Genomic DNA, 7974 nt, shown 5'->3' on the forward strand with positions numbered 1-7974 from the left:
AAAATGTTCCCCTCCCCACACACTCATGCACTCACACTGTACCTCCACCAGTCACCTCCCCACCAACCATGCCCCCACTGCGTCAGTGAGGGCTTTCACCAGCCAGCCTCCTCCAGAGCTCTGACCCAGCTGTGCTCACTGCTTTGTCAGACTTGTGTTCCGTTTGGACCAGGCTGAGTCCAAAAGGTTAAAAGCCATCACTCTCGTATGTGTTCAGGATACAATAAAAAGGAAAATAACATAAAGCTTTGACAATGACTTGGGATAAAATTGTAAAGTGAGGGTTGTCATTAAGCCTCTCCTATTTCCCATTCTAAGGACCACCTGCCACACTGTGATGTCTTTTCCAGCAGTGCGCTCAGCCCCCACTTGCTGCCCACCGCCTTTCTGTAACCCACCATTAATAAGAAGACCACCAATGTGGTGGACCCAATGCAAGGTAGCTGCTATTTATTATGGACCAATGTATTCTCTCTTTCCCTTATTCCAGACACTGCTTTAGAAAGCTGGTAAATATTACTTTCCACTTTTTTTATGTAACTTGAACATGAGGCCCAGAGAATTAACTAAATTCCCAAATTAATATTCCAAGTACAGTTGACCCTTGAACTATGTCAGTCTGAACTACACGAGTTCACTGATATGCAGATTTTTTGGATAACTACAGTACAGTACCGTAAATGTATTTTCTCTTCCCTTTGATTTCATTAATAACATTTCCTTTTCTTTAGCTTATTTTATTGTAAGAATACAGTATATAATACATATACAAAATATGAGTTAATTGGCTATTTACGTTATCAGTAACGCTTTCAGCCAACAGTAGACTTAGTAGTTAGGTTTGGTGGGAGTCAAAAATAATATACACAGATTTTGAACAGTGCAGGTTGTCGGCACCCTTAACCCCTGAGTTGGTCAAGGGTCAACTATACTCAAAGTAGCAAAATCAGGATGGAATCCTAGTGTGCCGCATGCCTAAGCCAGCCTCTCTTGCCTGACCCATATATACATTATCCCCATTTTCTCTTCATGAAGCAAGGAAGATTTCTCTCTCTTACCTATCTAATATTTTGGGGGGCTATTATTGTGGAAATCAATCTGGGAAACCAAATACGCTCTAGTAAGAATGGCTAGTAAATGTTTACTGAGAGCTGATCATAACAGATAAGGTTACTGAGCATTTACTATAGACTAGACACTGAGCAAAATGCTTTGTGTATGCAATATTTTAGCCTTTACCATATTTTCAGAAAGTAGGCATTATTGTCACCTTCATTTTATAGATGACGTTTAGGCTTGGAGGGCTGGACATTCCCAGGTTGCAGCGAGGAAGTGGCACAGCCTGGATGGAAGCAGACATCACATCTCGAGTCTGGTGTATGGCCATCACACAATCCTTGTCCCTCAGTCGCATCTCCAAAGACACTGGTAACTGAAAACAGTCTTGGAAAGCACAGCTTTAACCACAAGAAATAAATCTATATTAGCGACCTAGTCTCCAATGCATGAAACAGCCTTCTTAATAATTGTCTAAGCTTTCCACCCATGCATACCTTCTCTGTCCCTGGGCTAGCCTTTGTTCCCCTGAAATCAGACCTAAGTTGAGTTCCTATAGTGGATCAAAATAAGACTTTCTTTCTCCTTAGGTCTCAAGGGATTCATGGTAAGATGCCTCCAAAGACATCGTACCCACATTCCAGACAAGTTGCATCCCCACAATATCCGGTCAGTCGGTACCTCCCAGGGCTAGCTTGTCCTCTCTTTGAGCCCCAGACCATTTCGTCCCACTCTTTCTAAGTGTAGTTTTCCCTATTGGTCAGACAAGGGTTGTACAAATAACCCCAGGCAAGCATTTTCTCAAGAATGTCCCAGGGACCTTTAAGTCCATAAGATGCTTTGTCCCTTCCCCAAAGTGTGAATTAAATATTTTGGGAAAGAGCCTCCAGTGGAATGGCACCACCCATATATTTTGTCTTACAGAATTTAACTATACTCACCTGACACACAAAAGAAGAAGGAGGTGCTGGGGAGTCCTTTATGCCCTTTACTGTTCTCCCCCCATTTCAAACTAGACTTGGTCTCCACCCTCAAAAAAACAGAGAGATCACCACTAAAATGCAAAAAGAAACTAAAATATTAATTCTTTCCTGTTGTAATTCCATAGGCCTAGCTACATTGTTAAAGGTAGTTCCCCTCCTTGTAAGCAACCACTATGATTTGAAGGATCATTTTGACTGTATACTATTTTTGCCTTTTTTAACTCTCTTTAGAATCGGCTGCTCTCCTATTTCTGTAGATATGGTTTCATTGGAATACAGTCACACCCATTTGTTTACATATCATCTGTGGCTGCTTTCAGGCTACAAAAATAGAGTTGAGTAGTTGGGACATACACCATATGGTTCGCAAAGCCAAAAATATTTACTATCTGGCCCTTTACCAAAAAAAAATTGGCCAACCCCTACTTTAGAATATCACCCCCTGCAAGACATGACTCCACTGTAGTGGTTAAGGGTTTTATGCTGGAGTCAAAGCAAGAATTTCAATTAGAATCCAGTGCCTCAGTTTTGTTGGCTGGGCTTTTAGGCCTGTTTCTTAACCTCTTCTAAACCTCAGCTTCTTTGTCTGTAGAACAATACCTATCAGAATGACACGGGCTCCTAGCGCAGCGAGGATTCAGAGAGCTACCCCATGAAAGCACGCACATAGTACTTGAAAAGAAACAAGTCCTCAATAGGTAGCAGTTATTATTATCAATATTATTATTGATATTCTTGTAGCAGTTATTATTATCAATATTATTATTGATATTCTTACTGATATTTTGAGTAAGATTTATGGGCATGTTAGCATAATTAAGAGTCCAGGAAGAATTTTAAAAATAGGAAGTTTTACTTTGTTTATTCTATCATTTCCCAAATTACTATGACTAGAGAATGCTTTTCCAGTACTCTCTGGGGACCCTCCAGAGACACTGCTCTACCTTGAGTCATTGGTGGGAAGAGTCTGTGTTCCTCCAGACCTTGCCTCTCTACCTCTCCTCCTTTCTCTTTACCTCTCTATTATCTCTTTCTCCTCATTCTTTTTCCTTCTGCGCTCCAGCTCTTCCTCTGAAGCTCTTAATGCTTCAAGCCTCAATGGTTTCTTACCCTTCATTTTCAACTCCCAGCTAACTGAAAGCCAGCCAGTGTGAGGGTTGAGACAGTCCTTGCTAACGTATTAGTGTCTGAAGATGATACCCTTTTGCATTCTAACAGGGCCTTCTGGACACATAATGCCTTACCCAAGTTAATCATTCCACTCCATCTGAGAACTTAAGGCATCACAACAGCCAGCTGAGAAAAAGATGTTAGGTCAGGGGGCTGTTTGGTACCTTCCAATGCACAACTGTATACCTGTCTATAAATAGACTAGTGTAAGATAATTGCTAAAGGAATATTTGGGCATTTGTTTGATTAAGGAACGTAAAGAAGCAACTTGGAAAGGAATCCCCATTCCCACACAAATGTTGACACCTGCCCCAGACTGGCCACTGTATCCCCCCACCTCTGCTTCGTAGAATTTCAACAAATTCTGTATTTCTTCATGTCTGTGCACTTCTGCTAGACAGTTGCTTCCTTTTTCAAAAAGTTATTTATTTATTTATTTATTTATTTATTTATTTATTTATTTATCAGAGAGAGAGAGAGCACAAGCAGGTGGAATGGCAGGCAGAGTAGGCAGAGGGAGAAGCAGGCTCCCTGCTGAGCAAGGAACCTGACGTGGAGACTCAATCCCGGGACCCCGGGACCATGACTTGAGCCGAAGGCAGATGCTTAACCAACAGAGTCACCCAGGCATCCCGACAGTTGAATCCTTTATAGCAAGTATCATGTCCTATATATCTTAGTTTCTCCACATAATAGAAATATTTGTGGTGGGAAGGGAGGTAAAGAGGATGGAAGGGAGAGAGGAAGAAACTTTTTAACTAGCTTTGGGATTTTCTCCTCGCTGAGTTTTTCTTTGCTTAAAGCTTCCCTTGACTTGGTTTCATTACATAGCTGGGCAAGAGGGGATTTGATGTAAGATGACATCTGACACAGATGGTATAAATAAGTGGCAGTTTAAAGTTCTCAGACTTGACTAGAAGCTGGTGAGGATGCATGCCCTAGAAGGGTCCTAAGATCTGGGAGGGGAAGTGGTGATTGCTTCCCTCTCTAGTGAACCCTTCGTGCTTTAACCATAAGGGAACCTGATCCGACCTGGGCTTCCCCCTGAGAATTTGAAACTTTGGTGGTCATCCCAGGTACTGACAATCCCTTGATGAGGAAACCAAGACTCAGAAAGATTAAACATTTATTCAAGCTCCCACAGTTAGTAACGTGGTAGACCCTGAATCCAAATTCAAACCTGTTGGACTCCGAAGCCCCTTCTCTGTCTGCTACATACACTATCTCTTGAAAAAGATTACTTTCGCCACCGCCGAAAGGAAATCAGGCTCTTTCCCACTTCGAACCTGTACTTAATAACACAGGCACTTCCTTTAATGTCTATGATAAGAAAATCAAAGCAGGGGACATGCTCATCTAATGAATCAATGCGTTCTTGTGATCTTGTCCAATTCTTATAACATGCACTGTTCTAGAATTACCGAAGAGAATGGACATTGCTGCCCATCCTGGTTCAGGACACTCTCTGGGCTCATTTTTCCATGTCTGTGCACCCATACTGGATGGATAACTCCTCTGAAAGAAGGATCATGTCCCATGTGCTTGGAGCTTCCCGGTGCAAAAGCAGAGCCTAGACCCTATATTTCTTCCCTCTCTTCTGTAGGTGAGGAGGTAAATAAACTATTTATATTCACCTGTTAAAAATTCCTCGGATGTTATCTTGTTTGATGGGCCTGACCTGTGTTTAGAACACGATCTGAAAGAGGAACTACAATACGAGAAAAAGAACAGGACACCATACTAAGTAATTCATTAGATCAGTAAACCTCTATTAAACACCAGCTTAGTGCTGGAGACACAGAGAGGAACAAGAAGACTGTGCTCACACTTGAGCTGCTTGGGAGATGTAGAGAGATAAGATAAGAATTACAGAATAATGAGATAAAAATGATTTGGGGAAATACAAGAGCACCATGGTATAGAACAGCAGTCTTTAAATTGGAGTGTGTGTGCCCAGGATGCAGCAAGACTTCCCAATGGTGTGTGGATGTAGATAGTTTGGAACAGATATTTAGATCCTCAACACCCATATTTCCTTCTTCCTAAAGTTGATCTGCTCGAGAACCTGCTTTTGCTAAAAGTATCATGTTACATTTCTTTTCAAACATAAAAAAATATTCTCATGCGATGAAAATCTGTGGAGACACTGAAGTGGGGATGGAAGACAAAAGAGAAAAAGGAATTACAGTGTATAAAATCCCCAATTGTTAAAGAAAAGCTTGTCCATGTATTTTTTTCCCCAAAAGATGATGATGATGGCTGCCTAGAATATGGTATACCTACTTTCCATTGGATACATTTTAGAAATTAATATAACATTTTAATTGAAATCTACTGTTTACAATACTAAGAAATTACAACCTTTGGTACTATTTAAGCTTATGATGAAAAATTGCAGAACACCAAGCTGAAAATACAGAAGGCGGCACATAGTTTTAAAAATGATTTTAGGGGATCAAAGCAAAGATGTTTGAAGATCAGTGCTGGAAAAGGATGGATATCTACATGAATGGCCAGGAGTGGGCCACCAAATGGGAAGGAGTACAGTAGGTAGGGGAGACTAAAGCAGCCTGGGAAGGCTAGGGGTGGCCTCTATGGTGGAGTGGGGGAGGACTTTTCAGAAGGGACAAGCATGTGCCACGCCTCAGAACGAAAGAGAACCTGGATCCTTTAGATATGACAGTCATGTAAGCTTAAACACAGGCAAATGGTGGAAAAGGAGACTGGGAAGGATGGTCGAGATTCATCCAAGGAACAAAAACCTACCTTAGCAACCCATCTCCTTCACCTACTTTGTCACGATTCTGGGCTTAGGGTCATGGCTGAAATGGACTTGAGTCCAGTGAACCTAGAATTACATCCTACCTCTGCTCCTATTGTCTGTGAGAAGTTGAACAAATGGTCCTCTTGGTCTTTGTTTCAGTGTCTGTAAAAACAGGAGAATTCAGAGTACTTACTTCATAGAGCTGTTCTAAAAATTAAATAAGAGCACCTATGCAGAGCAGTTGGCACAGTGCCTGTTATATAATAAGCACCAAGAAATACTGGTTATTTATATTATTATTATTCCTAATACTTTAATCTGATCTTATCATCCCTTGCTTAAAATCCTTGATTTGTTACTTTTTGCCTTTAGTATAAGAAGCCAAACTCTCTCAAGTTGTCTGCACCTTCCCTCTCCCTACGTTTTAGTAGCAACACCTACCCAGCCCTCTCCCCAGACATGAAATGAGAGAATAAAGTAATATCACTATGAGCTAGTTAAAGTATCACAGATGATGCTGCACAAAAGGCCCTAGTGACTTCTTCTAAGTCAGGAAATCAGAGAATCTGTCCCTGCACCCGGCTCTGTCCCCCCATCGCTCTGCTGTCCCTGCACCCAGCTCTCTCCCCGCACCATCTCTCTGCTGTCCCGGTCTCGCGCTCTGTACAATTAGTGCCTGGATGTCACATATTTGATTAACTCATTTTAAAATGATGCAGAAAAGAGGCAACATAATCCAATTCTGAAATGACAAGTCTTCACTGAGGGACACTCAGTAGAGTGAAATAGACATAGGGAAGTTAACAAGTGATTTTGAAATATGTGGTTGGAATTGCCCCAATCAAAATATCTTTTAGTTCCTTTTTACTGCTCTTTATTTTATTTTATTTTATACTATTTGAGGGAGAAGCTTTTCAGATGTAGGACAGCTTTTATCATTTGACTTATCTGATTTTTCCATCCTACCTTGCCACTTTCCTCTCTCTGTTGGCAGGAAGGAGACTCAGCTTTGTCTCACAGATGGCTAGAAGGCCTGGAGTCTAGCATTTGTAACATCCTGACTCTAATCACAGTTCTGTGTGTGCACGCTGAGGCGTGTGTGTGTGTGTGTGTGTGTGTGTGTATAAGGAGGGGTTTCAGGAGAAAGGTGACAGAACTCATTATCCCTGCCCCAACAAACTTCATGTGTCACCCATGATACTCAAACTATAACAATAAACATGGGGAGACATAGGACAAGTTTCAGCTACATCCTAGGAGCCTAATCTAAAGAAATTAATATCTGATTAAATGAAACAGGTGAGGGAAAAAGAGATGTCTAAGAAAATGCACATATCTCTAGCTTTGGTGACTAAATGGATAGCTATACCAGTCACTGAGACAGGAGTTATGGGCTCAGTGATCCAATTTATATATTTAAGGTCCTTCCACAAGATAGTTCAATGGAGATGGTTAGTAGACAGCTGAATATATGGGTCTGAAGAACAGGTGTGAGATCAGGGCTCAGGGTACAGAAAAAGTTGTAATTAAAGCTGCTGGTTACTGGTGAGCCTGCCCCGGTAGAGTATATAGTGTTGAGAAAAGAAGAACCAAGAGAACCCTATGAAATTGCATCATTTAAAGATAAGAAGCCACAAAAGAATCAATAGGTTAGAACGAAAACCAGAGAGAATATTATCTGAATAACTAATAGAAGAATGGTAGTCACATGTGAAAGAGGAAGCAAACAGGACTCATTCATTCACTGATTCATTCATTCATCAAACACTAAATGGCTAATATGTGCCAGAGATTGTTCTAGATGCTAGGGACAGAGGTAAAAATGAAACCAACATGCTCTCAGGGAACTCTGTTTATTGAGTAAGACAGAAAAGAAAGCAGACACTTATAATACAAGATATAAGGAATAAGTGTTCTGAGATGGCATGGGTATGATTGGGCCTTAGGGACAGTGCCTTTAGTGGAGTGACAAGGTCAATTACAAGTTCATGTGACTGTGAC

Source organism: Ursus americanus, chromosome 11, assembly GCF_024610735.1.
Source record: "Ursus americanus isolate L20-20 chromosome 11, mUrsAme1.1.p, whole genome shotgun sequence".
Taxonomy (NCBI): domain Eukaryota; kingdom Metazoa; phylum Chordata; class Mammalia; order Carnivora; family Ursidae; genus Ursus; species Ursus americanus.